This window comes from Herpailurus yagouaroundi, unplaced genomic scaffold (assembly GCF_014898765.1).
Source record: "Herpailurus yagouaroundi ecotype Mexico unplaced genomic scaffold, PumYag 182, whole genome shotgun sequence".
NCBI lineage: Eukaryota > Metazoa > Chordata > Mammalia > Carnivora > Felidae > Herpailurus > Herpailurus yagouaroundi.
The window spans coordinates 10,855,834-10,877,266 of NW_024412413.1; the positions used below are offsets into that span (position 1 = coordinate 10,855,834).

General features: G+C 61.9%; 1 long non-coding RNA gene across 3 annotated transcripts in view; it reads left to right on the forward strand.

Annotated features, from left to right (window-relative positions):
• The window catches only part of LOC121040393 (uncharacterized), a 73,360-nt gene that overhangs the window by 28,634 nt on the left and 23,293 nt on the right, over positions 1-21,433 (forward strand). For 2 of the 3 annotated variants that reach the window (XR_005795264.1, XR_005795265.1), the window contains exon 2: positions 6,925-7,091. This is a non-coding gene — a long non-coding RNA (uncharacterized LOC121040393). Of the gene's footprint in view, positions 1-2,877; positions 4,423-6,924; positions 7,092-21,433 lie in introns of those variants that run through there. The other variant, XR_005795266.1, reaches the window with a different exon arrangement.

The window sequence follows — 21,433 nt, forward strand, 5'->3', positions numbered from 1 at the left end:
GTGTGTGTGTGTGTGTGTGTGTGTGTGTGTGTGTGTCCGGGCTGCGGCTGTCGCTGTCAGCAGGCCAGGTTGTTGGAGGAGGAAAGCTGGGGGGGGGGGGTGAGGAGGGGGCTGCTAGCAACACCTGGAGGAATGTGGTGGAAGCTGCCAGCCCCTGGGCTGCCTGGTTTAGTTACTGGGGGACATTTTCATGTGGGGAGCCGCATCTTGGGGGGGGGTGCTGGGAGGATTTGCTTGTGTACGTGTGTGTGCATGGCTCACGCACCTGTTCCCGTGGCCTGTGGGCACCTGTGGGACATGCTGCGTCTAGGCCATCCGTAGGGCATGTGGGCCTGCACATGTGTGCAAATACGTGGGATTCCTACGAGGAATGTACATGCACACTCACACACACACACACACACACACACGCACTGTCTGTAGGCGTCTGTCCGGAGCGAGCCGTGACCCTGGAGCTGGGTACGTGGGCGAGGTCCCCTGGGCCATCTGCCCCTGGGCAGGAACAAAGAGGAGTGATCGAAGGGGGGGGGGGGGTGTCAGATAGAAGTGTGTGTGACGTCAGCACGGGCCTGTGGGTGTGACGTCAGTTCCAGACTGCCAGTGACGTCACTGGGACAGCAGCATGAGGGGTCACCCCCGGCAGCCGGACTGTGTGATGTCAGCGGGAGGGTGTGTGGCTGAATGTGGTTATGTCCCTTGTGTTGTAGGGGGTGACAAGGGGAGGGGAATAGAGTCTCTGAGTGAGCTGTCCCTTCCCAGGTGCCCCAAGTGGGTGTGGGGCCCCTTTCCTTAAGGTGCCCTCCCCTCACAGAGGCATCGCCCCCGCCCCCCCCCCCCCCCACCATTTCATATGGGATGCCTCTTCCCCTGCCCCCGCAGGCCCTGTTCTCTGTCAGCCCCAGCCAGGTCACAGAGCCAGGGTGTGTGTGCAAATGCATGTGACAACACAGCCAGGGGGACAGCGCCTGCTATTTCCAGGCCCATGGGGCTGCTCTGTGTTTTCTGATTTAGGCATTCCTGTCGCCCCTCTGGGCCTCAGTTTCTCATCTGTCACCTGGGGCGGGGGTGGCTAGAAAGGTAAGGGGTGCCACAGGACACCGGTGGGCCTCTGGGGGGCGGGGGGCCTGGCACAGAGTGGGGGCTCGGCACACCAAGTCCCCTGGCCTCCCGCTCCACCAGCTCGGGGCCGGTGCTCCTGTCTCCATTCAAGTCTAACTTCGTAGAGAACTTCTTTTTTCTCTTCTTGGATCCTCACGGCAGTCCTGTGGGGCTGGCAGGCCGGCTGCTCTCGTGGGGACACTTGACAGATGACCGATGAGCACCCGGAGGCCTGAAGGGGAGAGTAAGCTGGCTGGTGATTGAGTCCTTGGCGAGAGTTTGCCCCCATCTCGCTACTCCAGCTCCGCCGGTGCACGTGCAGGGAGACAGGCTGGGGTGGCAGGTCCCTTCCCGCGGGGCGCTCTCATCTTTTATGGAGGGACGGGGGCTCTGCGCAGTGGGGGTGGAGAATGCCCGGGCCGAGGGGTCCCCTGTAGAGGCTGCTTCTGGATTCCTAGTCCGGTCTTGATTGTTCCGAGATAGGCGGGGTGACAGAAATGGGTGCTTCTGGCCGAGCCATTCTGAGCCTGCTCCGGTACGCGCCATGCCCGCTCCCCAGTGTGACTTCCCTGTCCCCTGAAGTCTGCAGCGTGTCTGCTCTGGAAGCAGAACTGGTTCCAGTGACACCTCCGCTGAGCGCTGAGTGGCTGTGTGTGACACGGGGGGTCAGCCGCTCTCTCCCTGTGCCTGCCAGGCAGTGGCTGCCGTCTCGCAGGCTCAGTGAGCGAGCGTGAGAGTGTGGCGTCCGCGCGCAGGGCCAGGAGGTGCCCATCGCCGTTACCCTCGCCCGTGCCAGCTACAGTGCCCCCCCACCTCCCGGGCCCAGGCCCATCCTCTGCCCGCACCCCGCAGTCTGCCGGGCAGAGCAGAAAGCCAGGGAGCAGGATGGCCTGGAAGCTGGAGCCTCCTTCCTTAGCGAGTCAGGCCTCGTCAGGGACAGCATTAATAGTCCAGAAGGTTAACTCAATCCTCTGCCTCCCGCTGTCCTGGTCCAATCCCCTATTAAATTAAGCTTCTCGGGGCTCAATTAGCACCTGGGGCAGAGTCACTGCCATTATTTCCGGGCGGCCCTTATTAGTCCGAGGTGTCCGGGGGCTGGAATAATAGAGCCCCTCCCCCTCTGCTCTGCAGACAGTCCCCCAGGAAGGCCCCAGAGAGGCCCTGAGGGGGCAGAAAGGGTCTGGGGTCTCAGGCCCGGTCCACAAGCCCCCCGTGCTCCTCCCCTCAGGGTGGGTGACCTGTGACACCCCGAAGCCAGCAGCGTGCACTGGTCCCCCTCGACCCCTGTATCTCCCTCCGTCTCACTTGTGGAACGAGTAGGGGGCCCGGGGGCCAAATTCTGCCTCTTTTTAACAGTGTGTGTCTTGGGCGAGTAGGTTCCCTTCCAGAAGGCCCCGCTTCCTCGATATAAAGTGGGGATAATGATACCGGTTTCCTAACTTTTCCAGCGTGGTTACATAAGCGAATGTCAAGTGTGGAGCATTGTGTCTGGCACATAGTAGGTGTCGATTAGATGAGTTCCCTCCCCCTTCCCATCTGTCTTCCTTATTCATTCCTGGTTCTCTGGAGTGGGTCCTGGGCTGTGTATGTGTGTGTGTGTGTGTGTGTGTGTATGTGTATCTTTCTCTCTCCTTTCAGCTTCCACGTTCACCCCCTGAAATACATAGAAACTGTTTCTGGAGCTGGGCCGGGGATGGGGGGGGGGGGGGGCCCCCGAAGGTATGGGAAGGGCCTGGGAGCTGCCTGCCCCCCCCCCCCCCCCCCCCAGCTGGGATGTGCAGAGGGGCTGGGCGGGGGCAGGGCGTATCTTGGCGTGTGCATATCCCTGTGCACAGGTGTGCCTCTGAGTGTGACGCGGCATGTGCATGTGCACACGGGTCCCCACCTCTCCCAGGGGAAAGTGGGGAACAGTTCTGAGGGCCTCCCGACCAGGTTGCTCTGGGCGCAGCCCCAAGACTCAGGCCTGACTCATTTTCCTTCCTTGGCCTTGTCTTTGTCCTCTCCGCAGTTCTCTTTGGATGGGGGAGAGACACAGGCAGTGGGGTCAGCATGGCCCATCTTCCCTGCTTCCTGCGCTGCTCATTACCTGGTGTGTGTGTGTGTGTGTGTGTGTGTGTGTGTGTGTGTGTGCATGCGGGGCGTTCGTGGTTCTGCGTGTTTAGCTAGGTTCTTGTCTGTCTCCTACTATGTTGTCAGCTCCACACAGGGGGAGACTTGTAGGCCCTCAAAAATTACTTGTGGAACAGTTCCTCTTATCGATATGCTGTTGAGGCTGGACTGTGCATTTTGCATTCAGCGCACGCGCGTGCACGCATACACACACACACACACGCACACGCACAAGCATATCTGACTCAGGGATAGCTGCTGGGTCTGGGGCTCAGGCAGGAACCTACAGAGATGAGTTTCCGTCCTGGAAGAGAGAGGGGACGCGTGGGGCATCAGCCAAGGGCCCAGTGTGGGGCCTGCACACAGTAGGGCTTGTGTGCCAGGCGTTTCTTGGGTGTCTGTGACCCTCCCCCGAGGGGGCTGGGACGACAGGCTTGAAGGTCAGGTGCTCCCGCAGCCTGGGAGGCGGGAGGGGAAGAGGCTGGAGCCTCTTCTGCTCAGGGCAGTGCAGGATCCCCGGGATAGCGCACCTGCTATGTGCCAGGCACAGGGCAAAACACGGTCTATTATCTTGTTTAATTTTGGCTGGAGGATTGTGAAAGAGGTCCAGCCGGCCTCTGGGTGGGGGCAGGCCAGGTGGAGAGACCACGTGAGCCGAGGTCTGGAGGTCGGAAAGCCTGGAGTGGAGTTTGGGAAGATGAGTCTGGAATGTAGTTTGAGGATCAAATTACACAGGACGGTAAACTTTGGGCTAAGAAAGGGAGCCTTACCCGGTTGGTCCCGGAGTGCCTTTGTGAAAATGCAGAATCTTGGGCCGCGTCGGGGGAGATTTTGATTCAGTAGGGTCCACGGAGGGGGGGGGGGACCCGGGGAACCTGCCTCGTGAGTGTGCTTCCAGGATATTAATTCACCCACGTTTGCCGGTTGGAAGGCGGCTGAGGGGGCTGCGTCTTCCAGACTCTTCCCACTCACCCTGGGGAGGCAACAAAGCCATCTGCATTTTTCAAGGAGCCTGAGCTCAGAGAAGGGTGGCCCCTTCTCTGCAGCAAGGCCAGGCCAGTACTGACTAACGATTGCCATGCGCCCTGACTGCTGCTCTGAGCTTGTCCAGTGGCCCTCGTTCAGTCCTCAGAACGACCCTCGGCAGCGCTCCTGTTGCACACAGGAGGAAACGGAGGCAGAGTCCGCGGTCCCGGGTTCGAGGCCGCCTCGCTGGTAAAGGCGTGACAGTGCGGCTGGGGATGGAGTGAGACTGGAGAGGGCCTGCCCGGCGTCCTGGACGGGCGATGCCCTCCCTCTCCCTTCCTTTGGTTTCGGAGGCGGGGTGGGGGTGGGGGCGCGGGTGGAGCTCAGCCTTTGGTCTTGCAGAGGTCAGAGGCAGGCGGGCGGGCGTGCGTGCGGGTGGGAGCAGAGAAGCCAGAGGAGGGCGAAAGCCTGGCTGCGTAGCTGCGGGCCCCAGGCCGGTCATCCGGTGGGCGCCCTGGCCGAGGCAGGTCCGGATCTGGCTGGCGGCGGGGTGTGCCCATCCCCGGGGGGCGCAGCCCCCCGCGGGGCACCTGCTCCGTGGCGGGCCGGGCGGGGTGGCCGGGAGCGCGCGCACGGAGCCCCCGCCCCCCCCTCCCCCCGGGGCCGCCCGCTCTCCCGCCCGCGCCGCCTCCCGCTGCCCGCCTCCCGCTGCCCTCAGCCCGCCCGGTTTCTGCCTTACTTCCCTGTGCTTAGAATTTGCAGCCGCATCCCTTGACGCTCGCAGCCAATTTCACGGCCTCTGGGCTCGGCACGGCGTGCGGATCGTAAACCCGCGGGCTCCGGGCAGGGGCTGGCGGCAGGTCTCGTGCGGGCGTTGGGGGGGGGGGGCGCAGGGAAGGGGGCGGAGGCCCGCGGGAGCCAGGACCCAGCGATGTGTGGGCCAGGGGGTGTCAGGTGGGCGTGGATGGAATGGGGGCGTCGCCGAGAAGTGCCCAGGGCGTGCAGCGCGGGTGTGCAGGCGGGGCCGGTGCGCGCTGGCATCGGGGGAGGTGTTTCTGGGCGCGTCTGGGTCCTGGTGCGTTGCGTTGGCCGGTGAGTCCGGGTAGGGGCCCCTGTGCCCGTGGGCATGTTTGTCCGCGTGTGTATGGTGAAGCCTGCGTGTGTGTGCGGGGCTGTCCCCGGTGAAGGGGGAGGGCCGTGCATTCCCAGAGGTGTGTCGGGGGTGGGTGTCGCGGCAGCGGCCCCAGGCGTGGGGGCACCCGTGTGGGTCTGCGTGTCGGGGTGGGCACCCCTGTATCCGGGTCTGTGCGCACCCGCGGGTCTGAGGGAATGTGCGACTCTGGTGCGTTAGTTGCTGTCTGGCTGTCCTGTGGGTGCTGGTGCGTGTGCGACGGGACGGGGTGCCATCCCCTTTCTGCTGGCCACTGGGCTCAGGGTCGAGTGAGAGGGAAGTATCCCCCCCCCACCCCTACCCCCAGCCCCGGGGACCTGGGCCTGGGAGCCCTTTCCAGAAGCCAGCTGGTGCGTCCTTGTTCTCTGCCTTTGAGTGGGGGCGACCGAGTTGAGGCAGCGCGGGGCCCGCGTGTGTTTCTGGGCTGCAGCCGCCAGCTGCCTGCGCTGGGTGGGTCTGCATATGTTTATGAATGGCAGTCTGGGGGGGGGGGGGCCAGGGTGTGACCCCCTGCCTGTGCCGGAGGACTGGAAGTGCCATCTGGGCTGCTGGGGGTGTGGGGTGGGGGGCCAGACAGGGAGGGGGGCCCCAGAGGAAGAGAATGAGCACAGGCGTGTGCACGTGCGCCCACAGAGGGAGGAAGGTTGGGTCGAGGCTCGTCTGTCGGGAAGCCTGTGCGTCTGTGCAGGTGGAGGTCAGGCAGGTACGTTACTCCTGGGGCGTGTGAGTGCCTATTGGCAGGGCACAGGCTGGGGGCGCCCTGGGGGGAAGGGCGTGTTCCAGTCTGGGCTGGGAGTTGTGAATGAAAACTGTGAGGCCGGGGCAGGGGGTGGGTGGGGGCGCTCGCTCCCTGCAGCGGAGGGGATGGGGCTCCGGCTGCAGAAGGAGGAGGCTGTGTTGATGTTGGGGTGACCGGCGGGAGGGTGGTGTGGTTGCACACGTGAGGAGGGAGGGTGTGTGTGTGGGGGGGGGGGGCCCCCGGGCCCCCCGGGCGGGGGGGGGGGGGGGGGGCCAGCCCCACCTGGCTGTGCTGTGTGTGTGTCCATGACGAGTGGGGCGTCCGGCTGGGACTGTGGCTTGGGAAGAGCCTCCAGGCTCTGGGGCCCTGCAGGGAGGCGGGGACACGGGCTGGGGTTGGGTGGGGTGGTGGGGGGGGGGGGGTCCCTTCGGCTCCCAGAAGCATCTTCCCATCTGTTGCTTGCCCCTCCTGTCCAGGAGGCACGGAGGGATGGAAAGATGTCCTGTGGCCCCTGGCCCCTTCCCTCCCCTTCCCTCCCAACCCGAGGGGATAGGATGGGGACCCAGCCTTGCATTTCTGTCGCTCCGTCATCTTTCTGCCCCCGCCTCCCAGCCTCCCTCTCCCTCCATCCCTCCCTTCTCTCTGCCTCCTCCCTCTCTCTCACACTGATATTCATTTGTGGTATATTCGGTTGCCATGGGAAACCTAAGAAAGAAGTGAGTGTACCCTTCAAGACTTCAGCATTTTCCCTCCTCCCTCCCTCCTGCTGCCCCCCTCCCCCTCCTTCTCTCCTCCTCTCCTCTCCCTCCCTCCCCTTTCTCCCCCTCGCTTCCTCTCGCAGAAGGAGAGGACCCGGGTGAGAAGCTGCTGTCGCCTGGACCGGGACCCGGGACCCGAGACTCCGTTGCTACTGCTGCTGTGGCCACTGCTGCCGTGGGGACTTCCCTGAGACCAGGCCAGGGATAGAGCCTCGCTGGCCGGAGGGGCCCCCTTTGCCCGCAGACATCGGTAAGGACAGGGTCCTTCTGACTGTGTGCCAGCGCGTGGCTGTGTGCGAGCAGGGCGCGGGTGACCCGGCGTCGCGAACAGTGATGTGGTCCGGCCTGTCTCCTGTTTGTCCCCTCCTGCCCTGCCGGGCTCCCGCCCCCGGGCCGTGGGCACCCCCACCCGCCCCTCCCCAGCTTCCCTTCCACGGGGCCTGGGAGGCAGCTGGCGGAGCCGCAGGCCTTTGGGGGGGTTGGGACAGGTCCACCGTGGAGGGTGGGAGGAAGCCCCACCCCTGCCCCTTCGCCCAACTGAGAGGCCCGGCCGGGCCCGCCTGCACCCTGGCAGGGCAGGGGAATCTGTGCAAGGGCTGGGCTGGGGGCCAGCTTCCAGGGGTAAGAGAACGTGGTCTCTTCTCCTCCCTCCGGTGGGGGGGCCTTCCCACTGTCCAGAGGGGCAGACCGAGGGGCCTGGAGGGAGCCAGGAGCAGAGAAACGCGGGGCAGAACCAATCCCGGGCCTGATCCAGCGTCTGGGATTTTGGAGGCCGCAGGGAAAGCAGTCAGACAGTAGGAGGCCGCAGGCAGGAGCTGCTCCGTCTTGGCTGGGGCTGGTGGCCGCCCTGGAGAGGAGAGGCTTCACTGTCACCGCGGCTGTGTTGGTGGTGGCCACGTGGAGAGAGCTGTGGTCCGGGTGGTGCTGAGTGATGGTGGTTGCCTTGGCGAGGGAGCCGCCTCTGTGGCATTGTGGTCTCCATGGAGAGAGGAGGAGACAGAGGGAGGAGGCTGGCTGTCTGGGCACGGTGTTGGTGGTTGCTAAGGAGAGGGAGATGCCGTCTCTAGGACGGGGTGGTCCCCACGTGGAGGGGCCGTGGCCGCCGAGGTGTTGCGGGCCCCGGGGACGGCCCCCCCGCGATGGGTGCTCTGGAGGGGCCCGGCGGGGAGGGAGCGGGGTGGTGGGGGCTCCCTGGGGGACGGTGGGGGTGCGGCGAGGGAGGGGCTGCTGCCGTGGACTTGGGCCGAAGCGGGGTTCTTCGCGGGGGAGCCAAACGCAGTGGGGCGGGGGGTCTGAGGGGTGCCCTTCCCTTCTGTGGCTCACCCTGCCTGTCCATGTGGCCTGCCTGGAGACCCCCTCTCTCGCCTGTCCTTCCCCCCCACTTCTGTGGCCACGTTCTCCCGCCTCTGTCTTCCTCGAGCCTTCTTCCTCCCCTGGGCCTTTGAGCATACACGTCCCTCATCCGGATGCGTGTTTCCTCCTTGTCCCCCAGTGACTTTGTCCCCACTGGTCACGTTTGCCGTGCTCTGGGATACCTGGCATTGCTACCTGCCTTTCAGGTATCAGATAGGGCAAGTAACTTGCCCAAGGTCACACAGCAGGTGTGCGCTGGGGCTGGGATTTGACCCCCCCCCCCCCTCCCGGGCACCTGTGTCCCCAGACGTGCAGCTCACTTGACCTGACTCCTCCCCTGGGAACCTGTCCCTCCGTGAATACCTCACCCACGCTTGTCTCTCTTCCCTCCGACCCCGGGGATTCCTCCGAAGCAAACCTTTCACTTAAATAGTTGGAGTCGGAAGCGGCATGGAACAGGAGAGTCCTGGGTCTGCCTCCCGACTCTGGCACCCGCAGCCGAATGGTCCCGTGCCTCAGTTTCCCTCTCTGTAAACCGGAGGCGGCGCGCACGCATCTTGGGATTGGTGCTGCTTGGGGTAACGTAGGTGACGCCCCGGTGTGGTTCGCGGCACACAGTAGACCCTCAGGAAGTTATGACCGTCGTCATAACGTCTTTTAAAAATGATCTAAAAACGATTTTCTGACGTGCCCGGCAAGGACAGAGGTGACTTCTCACCGGAGACCTGCCTCCCTGTGCCCTTCGCCATGACCCTCGAGCGGCGGAGGCGATGAACTGACGTGGTGGGGGCTGGAGAGGAGAAGGGCCCCCTGACCCTCACGCAGCACCTTGGTTGCTGAGCCAGCCCGGGACCAGGTGCGGCTCCCAGTCCTGTGCTACCTGCCCGTTTGCCCCAGGGGCCTGTGTGCGCGCTCCTCTGAGTCCCCCGCCTCCTGGCTTCCTTCACAGGGCGCGGGTGTCCTGAGCCTGCTCAGCCAGCCCTGGCCTGGGGCACAGCGTCTCAGGCGAGCGGTGGCCGGTGTGGTCGCGTCCCGGGAAGAGCAGATTCAGGGACAGTCTTTCCCGCCACCAGGGGACAGGCCAGGCAGCGGATGGAGAAGGATGTCCAGAGAGGGACATTTGGGGGATGTGGAGGGCGACGGACGGGATGACTGTCTGCGTGGCAAAGACCCGAGTTCAGGTCCTCTGCCACTTTCGAGGTGGGTGGCCCTGGGCACGTTTCTTGCCCTGTGGGGCCTCAGCTCTCTCCTTAGTTCAGGTGACCCGCGGGGAGCGGGGAGGGGGCGTGGAGGCACCGACGGCCCCAGTTCCTCCCAAGAGACTTTCTAACGGTCAGAGCGGTCTCGTCTCCAGGGCGAGAGGCACCAGTGAGGCCGCAGGAGGCTGGCAGGACAGAGGGTCTGGGATCACCGGACCTCGGGTCACATCCCCACGATGCCATTTATGGGCTGTGGGGTCTCGGGAGCCTCGATTTCCCCACCTGCACGATGGGAGGAATAAAAAGGAATTCAGATGTGTGGGAGAGACGGGCTTGCCTTGAATCTGCACAGCAGGCCGTTTTCCAGAAGACGGAAACGAGGCCCAAGGGGCTCGCGGGGCTTATAGCGGCCACACCAACGGCTGCTCTTTCCTGAGCTTCTGCCTTGTGCTCCTTGCTTCCCCTGGGGCTCCGGGTCTTCCTGAGTTCCTCGGCCTTTGCGCTTGGCTGTTCTTTTCTTCGAAGGAGTTGCCTTTCCTTCTGGGCTCACTGCTGCCCTCCAGGCTGGGTACAGGGCTGTCGTTTCCGGTTCAGTGTCGCGCCCCCCCCCCCCCCCCCGACCACTCTGTTTGTGGCTCTGGGCTTCTTCCCTCTTTTGGTTTCCTTTAGCCCCTAATACAACCAGATGCTAATTTGCTTATTTGTCTATTTATTATCTACCCTTCCTCTCCCCCGTGGTGTCCGCTCACGAGGGCAGGGGCTTTTTCTGTCTTGTTCCCTGCGTTATCCCAAGGGCCTCGAATGGGGCCTGGCACAAAGTATATGTTCAATAAACACGTGGTGAATGCCCGGACGGGTAACCCTGCAGCCGCCCTCGGATGCCTGTCTCGTCATTCCCATTTTCCCCCCAAGGAAAGGGAGGCTGGGGACGCCTGGTAAACCGGCTGTGGATACACAGTAGGTGTAGATCTGACCCCGGATCGGGCTGACTCCAGGTCAAGTGCTTTTTCTGCTACCTTGCTGGGGGCCTGACCTTTCAAGCTAGAGAGTGTGGGCTTCGCTCTGAATGCAGAGGCAAAAAAAAAAAAGAAAAAAAGAAAGAAAAAAAATCACAGAAAGCCTCTTATGTAGGGAAGGCTCCTGCCGTAAGGAAGAGTTTTGGTAGCAGCCCGAATTGTCCAAAGCAATCAGGTCGGGTCAGCTGCTCACCAGCTGCGTGACCTTAGGCGAATTACTTAACCGCTCTGTGTCTCAGTTTACTTGCCTGTAAAGTGGGGATGATGCGTTGGCTGAGCTAGGCAGGCTTCCGGGAGGCTGGGGGCTTTGAGCTGCGATTTGCAGGCTTGACTCCAAGGGCCTCTCCCCAGGGTAGAAAAACAGCCTCTGTTCAATTACCCCAGTCCTGGGAGGCCTCACTGCTCATGCGTGGGGGATCTGAGCCTTTGACTTCTGAATAGGAGACATTTAAGGTGCTTGGAAAAGGCCACTTTTCTGCCCTGATGGCCTGGGATCCCCCCCCGCCCCTCCCCCCCCTCCAAAAAAAGAGAAAACCAAAGAAAGAAGAACACTGGTTTTCTTCAAGCACTTACTATTAGCCAGGGATGTTCTGTCTGTATCCCTACTCACAGCCACAGCCCAGGCGGAGATGATTATGCCCATTTTACAGATGACCTAACTCAGGTTTGGGGAAATTCTCCATAGGGTGCGGAGCAGGGGTTTGGACCTCGGTGCAGAGGCTCCTGCCTGCGCTATATCAGCTCAGGGGAGGGATGATGGAGGTGCTTGGAGTTGATCTGCTCTAGGGTTACCCGGGGGTGTGGGCTGTTGACCCCAGCCCCACCAGGATGGAGCTTTGAGAGCCCTGGCCCCCGATTTGGAGGCAGGACCTCAAGGGGCTGTGGCATGAACAGCCTGCTCTCCCCAGCCAGTCTGCCCCCGCCCCCCCCCCGCCCCCTGCTGGCAATGACAAGCCCAGGGAATAGATCTGGCCTTGTGTGCTGTCCCAGTGACTCGCTCAAGACCCCATTTGTTTGGGGAGGAGAAAGGGGGGTCTGTGGTACCCAACAGAGGTGGGATTCATAGACAGGGCCCGGGGGCGGGGAGTGGGCTGCCTGGTACGGGCCAGGCCTGGAGGGGGGCCAGGAGGGAGAGAGAGGAGGAGGGGTCCCACCTGTACCATTGGGGCAGAGTCTTCTACTCTGGGTGGGGGTCTGCGTGGGTGGAGGTGCGGGAAGAGGGAGGTGGGAGTCTTACCTTCATTACTTCCTCGTCTGTAGGAAGGAGAGTGTCGTGGCCCTGTCCTCAGGGAGTCCCTAGTCTTAGAGGAGAAGAGAGACTATGCCATCAGTCCCCTGGCTGGAGGGGATAGAGCCTTAACTCCCGGGAGCCCTAGTCTGAGGGTAGAGGTTCAATCTGCTTTATGAGTGTTGGAGTAAAGAACAGTCCCTCTGAGTGGAGGCCCCCTGAGATCTGGGAAGACTTCTTGGAAGAAGCAGTCCCTAGGGATGGGTAAGGGGTGAGATTTGGGGCAGGGGCGACTGGAGGGCCCTGTTCTGTGGTTGGAAGCGAGGCAAAGTGCGTTGGATCCCGATTCGGAGTGGTCATGTGTACCCGAGTCTCTCTCTCTCCGTGTACTCGTCTGCGAAATGGGGACATTGCCTGTGGACGCTGCTGGGCTCCTACAGGGGATAGAACGAGACAGGGTTGCAGAGAGGAGTGTCTGCACCCACTAGGCCCGTAGGGCTGCGGGGGCTGCATGGTTGGTAAAGCCTGACCGGAAGCTGCTGAAAATCCCGCCCCCACCCCACGACCCCCTTGCCTCTACACTGGGTCACACACGGCTCGGCCAGCCTCGCTTCTGAGCTGTGGAGCAGAGCCAGGGGCCATAGCTCTCCTTCCTGCCTCTGACTTGCTGTGTGACCCTGGCCAATCCCACACCCTCTCTGGGCCTCAGGCTGAGACCCAGCCCCTCTTCTTGAGAATACCATCTGAAGTCTGTGGGGAGATGCAGACCTTCCCCTCCCCACTCAGGGCTGGGCTTTAAAGGGTGGAGGTGGGAGCTCTCCAAGGATCCTGAGCATCCTGGGAAGAGATGGGCCGCGGGGGGGGGGGGGGGGGGGGGGTTGGCAGTGGAGAGCGGGTACCCCGGATGACTGCGACCTGGGGGCTCTCGAGCTAAGCAGAGACTTGAGCAAGGAGGCCTTTCTTGCTTCTGCCAGTCACTCTGGGGTGTTGGCTTGGGGTCAGTGGGTCAGAGCAGAGAAACTCCTGGGGCTGTAGGATGGGGTGACACAGGCGCCTGGGTGGCTCAGTTGGCTGAGCGGCCGACTTGGGCTCAGGTCGCGATCTCGCGGTCCATGGGTTCGAGCCCCGCGTCGGGCTCCGTGCTGACGGCTCGGAGCCTGGAGCCTGTTTCAGATTCTGTGTCTCCCTCTCTCTCTGCCCCTCCCCTGCTCCCTCCCTCTCTCTCTCTCTCTCAAATATACATAAACATTAAAGAAAATTTAATAAAAAAGATGGGGTGACACAGTGGTCAAGCGTGTGGGCCGAGGCCTGGGTTCAACTCCCGATTGTACCGTAACAAGTTGCTACATTTCTGTAAAATGGGAATAAAAATAGTCCCCGCCTCCGAGGATTGGTTCTCGAAAGTGCTTGGCGCTGCTCCTGAAATACAGAGGGCCCAAGAAATGCTAACTAACTCTACTTTCTGGGGAGGCTCCTGGCGGCAGGTGCTGGTTGACAGGGCGTCAGAGGCCATCCCAGCCACCGCCTCTCAGGCTGTTGGGGACGCGCTGTGGCCTGAGGCCTCCTGGGGTGCTGGGTTGGGAAATGGAGGGGGTGCCTGCCGGTCCGGCCCCTCCCACGTTCCCCAGTACCTGATGGACACGATGTGGAAACTGCTGAGTTCTGGAGTAGGCGGTATGGGGGTTCAGGGGGAGCTCCGGGGAAGAGGAACGGGGCTCCGGCCGCACAAGGGAGGTGGATGGCCGGCCGCAAGCTGGGCGGGCGCGTGTGTGCACTGGGTTGATTTTTGTGCGTTTGTGGCCGGTTGGAGAGCGTACGCGTAAGGGAAGGTGTGCGTGTATACTCCCTCTTTCTCACTACGGAACTGACACGTGCCGTCTGTGTATAAAACAGAACGACGACGAGCTGGGGCCCCCTCCCCGTCCCGGGTCGGCCCTGGCCCGTGTGTCTGGGCACCCGCAAACACATGTGCCCCTTCTGTCTCACCCGTGTGGGGTTTGCCTCGCCGCCTCTGCCCCTTCACCCTGGGCATCTCCCCTCGGGGGCACGGTGGGGGGCCTGGTCCCGATCTGCCTTGGCACGCGGTCCCCTTGCACGGCCCTTTCCCAGCTGCGGGTGGCTGGGTTGGTTGCACGTTTTCCACTCTCAACAACAGTCTGCGTGACTTCAGATATTGGCAGCCGTGACCCGGGCGGGCTGCCCTGTGATGCGGGTGGGCTCGTTAGCGGGGCTCTGCTCCTGAGGTTGAGTGTGGATGTCTGGGTTCCCCTTGCAGCTGTTGGCTGAGGGTTTGGGGGAGGACCCCCATCCTGGATGGGACTCCTGCCTGTGGGGCTCCCTGGGACCCGGGGAGGGGAGGAGCTGGGGGCCCAGGAGGCGCCGGGCTGTCCCTGGGGCAGAATGCTGGGGATTGCAATGCTGTAGCGGGTACGCTGTCCTTTAGTGTTCCCTGCCTGCTGTGTCCCAGGACCAGCAGCCTCGGGCCCTCAGCACCTGGCTGCTCAGGGCCCCTTGGTGGCCATAGGCACGCCCCGGCCTTCTGGAGCTGGGGGGGGGGGGGGGGGGGGGGGGGGGCAGGGAAAGTGGTACAAGGACCGGCTCCCAGCCTGTGCTCTCACCTCTGCCTCCCTCGAGCCTCTCCTTCCCTCCTGAGCCAGTGTCAGTCCCGGGACTTCTTCGTTCTCTTGGCCCAGGTGGAGATACCTCGGGGCTGTAGGGAGAAAGTACTGGGCAAACCTTGTCCTCTGGGCGGTGGGGGGAGGGGGGACCCGATTCTCAGGCTGTCCACAGAATCCAAGGGAATCATGTCTCCCTTTCATTTAACAACATCCAAGTAAAGCTTACCGAGTGCGAGATGCTGTTCTAAGAACTTTACGGAAGTGAAATCCTCACCACAACCCAACCAAGTGTCATTATCCCCATCTTACAGATGGAGAAACTGAGGTGCAGAGAGGTTTAGGATCCCGCGCATGGTCGCGTAGCAAGTCAGTGGTGAGACTGGAATTTGAACCTGGGCCGTCTGGCTCCCGGGGCCCCACCGCCTAACCACCTTGCTGTGTTGAGCTCTCTCTCTCTCTCTTTTTTTTGTGTGTGTATTTTTAATTTTTTAAATTGACATCCACATTAGTTAGCATCTAGCACAACAGTGATTTCAGGAGTAGGTTCCTTAATGCCCCTTACCCAGTTAGCCCATCCCCTCGAGCCCTTGATAGCCTGCAGAGAGCAGTGCTCCGGCCAGCCTGGTCCCCTGGTCGGAGCCTTGCGGGCGGTCCAGGGAGGTGGTCTGGCAGCTTGGGGTCAGGCCGGATCGGAGTGCCTAGCTCATCGCTTACCGAGCAGGTCCCTTGGCGTAGCTGATCCTGTTTCCCTGCGTGTCAGACAGGCTAACGGTACTTACCCGGCAGGGCTGTTGTGAGAATTCGGGGCAGTGAGGTACAGGGGGCGCTGGGTACACCGTGGGCACCCGGGACGTGGTGGCCAGCTGCGGGGGCTCCGTGGCAAGGCGAGAGGGAGGCAGTTTAAGGGTGGCCTGTGCCGGGAGAGGGGAATGTGCACCGTTGGGAGCCTTGACTGGGGAGAGGATGGGCCTCGGCGCGCACGGCGGCCCCTCTCATCACTGGGTGCCCACCTGTCCATCCGGTGTGTCCATCATCCTTCTGGACGCAGAGCTGGGACAGTCCGCTCTGTGTGTGTGCGTGTGTGTCGGGGTGGGGGGCATACCGCCACCCCTGGTGTCACATGCGTACGTGCATATGCACACCCACGACGGGGACACAACCGAGAACCCTCACTTGTGAGGGCCGGGATGAACCTTGGAGACCCCCTCACCCTGCTGCCTCATAGTTGCAGATGGGGAAACTGAAGCCCAGAGAGGGCAAGGGATTTGCACTGGGGCCCACAGGGAGTTGCACCGATCTAAAGTTGCCTTACCGGGCAGGACCTTTCCCTAAGATACGCAGTGACAAGCCCTGCCTTCAGTAGCCCGGCCTGGCCCCACTGGCCCATCCCCCTCCGGGGTCAGCGCGTTCGGGATGCTTTTCTCCATCCCACGCTGTGTTGATTGGACCAGTGGAAGCCGTGTGGACAGAAACCTTGTCTGTCTGCTCATAGATGGGCCTGTGTGCCCAGCACAGAGCCTGGTGCGTGCATAGTAGGTGCTGGTGTAGAAGGTGGTCAGTAAACCTTTGTTGACTAAGTGACCTTAGCAATCAGCCCCTCCTGGTCTCTCACGGCAAAGTCTGAATTTCAGAGGGATGGGGACTTGCCCAGGGTAGAGCAGGGAATTGAACCCAGACGTCCTGGCTCCCGGTCCCGGGCCCTCTCGTTTTGTGCACTCATGTACGCATGTAACGCACACACACACACACACACACACACTCCACGCGCTCACTCTGTGCCATGATCCAAAAGCCTCACTCTGATCATTGCTCAATTTTCTAGCTTAAAAGTATCCATCTGTCCATCCCTCTGCCAAAGCCGTGGGCTGGACACCTAATGGGATGCCTGTTCCGGGACCTCCCCCAAGTCTGTGGCTGTCCCCAGGATGGGGCAGGAGTCCCGGAATGGGGCTGTGGGAGGGTAGGGCCTGCCCTAGGGACACTGCCCCAGGCGCATTCCCTGCAGCGTCCCCTCCCTCCTTCTGGCCACGTCCACCGAGTCCCACACTGAAATCACTGCTCGAGTGTTCCGGTCCCCTCCATTTCTGGGCCATTTCAGGCTTTTGGGGGAAGGGGGTATCATTCCTAGCGACCAGCCTCCCCCGCCTCCCCCAGGAAGCCTGCCCTAATGCCCGGGAGGATGGTGATTAGCGCGAGGCAGGCTGATTAGCTCAGAAATTAAGTCTTTGTTTCCCTCCCTCCCCAGTTTCCCTAATTGAGCAGATGCGGAGTGGGGGGGGGGGAGGGGAGGGGCTGCCAAGTTGGTCACGGGGCTGGGTGGGGGCCCCTGTGGCTGTGTGCTGGATGCAGGAGGTGGTGGGTGGGCATGGGGAGGGGCACGATCGGGGCACAGTTGGGGGGGGGCGGGTTGAGGAACACCGGGGTGGGGGTTGCACGGGGGGCCAATCCGCAGGCTGCAGCCCTCTGGGGATCTGCTTGCTTGGCTCGGGGAGGGCATCCCTTCCGGGACCCCAGTGGAGGGCTTGTGGGCAATCATTCTTTCCTTCCGGTCCTCACATCCAATCAGTAATCATCACTGCTGTCATTTATTGAGCACCTGCTGCGGGCGGTCCCTGGGCTGAACACCTTTTGGGTATCTCCTTGTTCAGTCCTCAGACAATGGTGCCGGCGTAGGACCCCTCGTGTTTTAGGGCAGGGACCTAAGGCTCAGAGAGGTGACGTGACTCGTCCAAGGTCATACAGCTCCGAGAGCCGTTTGGGCTGGGGAGGGGGGTTCCTGTGATCAGATGGTGGCCAGCCCAGGTCCTGGATGCTGGGGTGAGTGAGACCTTCGTCTTTTTCCTTTCTTGCCTGGAGGTCATTGCATGCACTTTCTCAGGTTGTTGGGAGGGATGTTGACAACAACCGTGACAGTGACCGCGGTGATGATTTATTTAGCGCTTGCTGTGCGCCAGGCAGGTGACAGACGCCCCCAACCATCCCATGAGCCAGGGGCAGATATCCTCTTTTTTTTTTTTTTTTTTTTTAAGTGGTTAAAATGTTTTATTTATTTTTGAGAGAAAGAGGGCAGGGGAGGGGGCGGAGAGAGAGGGAGACACAGAACGCGAAGCAGGCTCCAGGCTCCGAGCTGTCAGCTCAGAGCCCCGTGCGGGGCTCGAACCCACGGACCGTGAGATCGTGACCTGAGTGGAAGTCGGACGCTCAACCGACTGAGCCACCCAGGCGACCCAGGGCCCTTCCTCCTTGATCGGCGCTCCGTGTGGTCTCTAACACACGTAAGGGGCGCGGCTCATGCTAGGTGCTCAACCAAGCTTAGTGTCCGGCCCTCCTTCCTGAAGGAGCAGGCTCCTTGAGATCCTGCACCTCTGGGGGCCCCCGGGGGGAGGCCTTCCTCATAACAACCCGTGGGAGAGGGTTACTTTTATTTCCATTCTACAGATGGGGAAGTTGAGGCTTGCTCAGGAAATGACTCGCCCAACATCTCACAGCTGGTGAGGTATGGCCACCTGCTGAGTGGACATGGCCTTTGGTGGGTCCCTCTCGCCCCTGAAACTTCTTCCATCTTGGATTCCTCTTGCGTCCTGACCCATGTGTTCCTTCTCCGAGGCTCTCTGTTCTGGGGTGGGCACTACCAGCCTTCAGCTGCGCCCCCCCCCCCCGCCCCCGCCCCTGGGAGTCATCCCGGAACACCAGGTTCAGCTTCTTGTCCTTGTCCTAAAGGCGACGTGTGGGTCATGGAGCACTGCCCTCACATCCTCCCATCTCCTGGTCACCCGGCCACCATTGAAGCAGCCCCTCAAAGGCTGCTGCCTCCACTCCTGCCCTTTCCGTTCATCCTGCACCCTTCCATTGGCCGGACTCCCTAGCATGTCACTGGCTCCCCACTCTCCCTGGGCCAAGATTCAGAATCCTTACCTTGGTTTCTGAGACCTGCAGGGACTTGGCCCAGCCTCGGCACCCCTGCCTCGGGGCACCCTCTCCTCTCACGTGCCGCGATCGGGTCCTCCTAGCCTCTTTCCATTTCCTCACGCTGCCGGGGCGGCGGCCGGCGCGGCCCCGAGTACTGCATAGATGGTTCCATCACCAGGATCTCCCTCCGAAAAGCCTCCCTTGATCCCAGGATGGTGAGGTCTCCAGGTACACGGGGAGTGGTTTTGCCCATTTTGCAGATGGGGAAGCTGAGGCTCAGAAAGCGAGGCTGGCGTCTGGCCCCCCAAGTCTCTCTCGTTGTGGAACCGGTGTTGTCGGTGTGCGCATGTGTGTGCGCTCGTGCGCACGCCGCAGGGGGCTGGGATGAGCCGCCCCCTTGGGAGAAGGGGTCTGGGATGGTCTCCAGGGGCCGAGCCTGCCTCTTTGCAGGATGGAGAATGCTACGTGGGAACGTGGGGCAGCGCTTCAGGCCCTCACCAGCCCCCGCCCCCCAGAGCCTCCCAGCTCCTCCCACTAACCTCCCCTTCTCTTCAAAACAAACACCCGCGAGCCCAAACCTCCCATCCAGCCAAGGCACAGATGGAGTCGGAATTAATTAGTCCGGTTGCCAGGGCGACTGGACCCAGGTCCCAGCCTTCTTCTCTCGGCCCGCCCCCCACCCCCGCCGGGCCCCGCCCCCGCCTTTCCTGGCCCCGCCCCTCACGCCCAAGGCCCCACCTTCGCCCCCTGCTACTGCTGGGGGTGCCTTGGGGACTTTTCCAAAATCGGGAGGCGGTGGCTGGGGATGTCCAAGAGCTGGGTTCGAGTCTGCACTCGGCCGCGCTCGGCTTGGTGGCATCTTAGGCAAGACCTGCCAAGCCGGGAGCCACGCTTTGTTCGGTAGGAATGGACGATGGCTGCACCTGTCTGGGGAGGGGCATCGAGGGGGCCGTTTGAGACTGGTGAGAGAGGACCTGAACTTGAGATCCCGTCGAGACTAGGAGTGCGTCGGCAGGTATGCATGCCGCGATGGCGACTCTTAGGGGCAGCCAACCTGTGTGGTCCCCAACAGTTATGGGGCTGCCTCCCAGGTCACAGGCTCCGGACTCCTTTGTCCTCGTCCATCCTGACCTTGTTCCTCTCATCCTCTGAGCCTCATCCGGGCACCTGTACCCAGGTTTGGGTTCTCCATTCTTGCTCATTGGTCTGCCCGTCAGTGCACCTGCTGTTTCTTCCTGGGTAAATTATTTAGCTTCTCTGTGCTTCTGCTTCCTTGTCTGGAAAAAAAAGGGGCATAATAGCACCCATCTAGCAGATTCTGGACCCACCTGGCCCCCGGCATGGTGTCTAGTCTTTGGTAGCTACTCGATTCTTCCTTGTGCCACTCTTGGATGCAGGCCAGGGGGTGCCCGGTGAGAGGGGCTCAGGGGAAGACAGAGGGGACGGAAACCCCCACCGCCCTCTCGGGGAAGTTGAGGCGCAGGCCGAGATGGCCGCATCGATGGGTGTCGAGGGCTCCCACCCCACCGTCTTCTCTCAGAACGGCTCACTGTGTCAGAGTCAGCCATGCTGCCGGTGGGGAAATCAAGGCCCGGAGAGGGTAGCTGGTGCAAGAGGGGTCTGGCCTCTCTGGTCTGGGCACTGTGTTTTGGGTCTCCCTGGCTGGTGCCGGCTGGAGGGCGGCACAAGACAGGTCTTGGAAGGCCAGTCTCCCTTTGGGTTCGCCGTAGGAAATCCATTCCTCTTCGTGCTGGGGCCTCAGTTTCCATTTCTGTGAGATGGGGGATCATGGGGATGTAGCTGGTGGCAACTCTGGCTGAAGCGGGTTGGGGCCACGGCTTGTTATGCCTTGTGCCCGCAGAAGAGGGGCTAGTGTGGACAGACGAGCTGCAGTTTCTGGCCCAGACCGTTCCTGGAGGTGCATTCAAGGTGGAGGATATAGAGGGACCCTGAGGGGAACAGGCCAGCTCTAGCCCCATCCCCTGTCCTTGGAGCCTCTGATGCTGGGCTCTGCCGGGGTGTGGCACGTAGGAGTGCCACCCTGGCTTGGCATACCCACGGCTGGGTTGGGATGAGGCTTGGGGGCCGGCCTTGGCTCCTGCTCCGTCACCTACCTGCTCCGAGCTCACCGAGGCCAGGCCCGTCTCTCCTGCCACCTGGCTCATGGGCCCATTTGCTCCTCCGTGTGCCAGGGAGGCGCCTCTCAAGCTGGCACAGTGGGGCAGGGGGTCAGGAGAGAAAACAGGCTCGGACTGACGACTGGGCTTCTCCTTGGTGCCACAGCGCCTCCCTCGGGGACTGTGGGCACCTGGCGGGCCCTCCGTGAGCCGTTTCTTCTGTCATCTGGGCCTGATGATGAGCTCTGTCAGAGCACCAGTTGGAAAAAGCTTTTGCGAGCATGGGGGGGGGGGGGGTTGGTGGCAAACTCAGGTGCCCACAGGGGCCAGATCACTTAAAGTTTTCGAATCCGGGCTGAGTGAGGCAATAGGGTGGGGTGGGGCCTGTGGGGAAACGCGCCAGCCCTCAGGCTCTGCCTGATGGTATCCGACTCCGATTTTTAATCAACCAACGGGGCGAGGGGGGGGCAACAAAACCGATCTGTCGGCTGCCTTTGGAGCTGCCAGCTTGCCCCAGAAGGCAGACTCTACAAATGGATTAACTGGGGGGTATTTAACTCTTCTTTACATAATAACAAGGGCTAACATTTAGCGAGGGCTTGTTCTGTGCCGGGAGCGAACTAAGCACTTTACCGGGATTATCTGGTTTGATCCTTACACCAACCCCAAGGCGGTCAGGGTGCTATTGCATTGCGTGCTTGGTAGATGAGGCAATTACACCAGAGAGGTGAAACCAGAGCCCAAGGTCACACAGCGGTGGGGGGCTGGAGGGGGGGGGGGGGGGGGAGGGGGGGGGGGGGCCCCCGGGGTGCGGGATCCCCAGGGCCTTCGGATTCCTTCCGTGGAGGTTTTCTCCTTCTAGCCCGGAGGGTGGAGGGAAGAAAGGGTGAGACCCGCTTGGCTGGGAAACACCCGGATCTGCAAGCTTTGGTTTCTCTCGCAGGGAGAGGCTGGGGGAGGGAGGAGACGCAAAATTAAACAAACGGAGGGTGTCGTGGAGCTGAGGAAGAATAACTTGTTTTTTATGAGCTTGTTAACATTTGTGAAGTTAAGTAAGCAGAAACGTATGCCCTTCATTTGCATGCATCAGAGGGAGGGCTGCTGGGGGCCCAGCGTAGTACTGGGAAACCTCACGCTTCCCAGGGCAGCTGC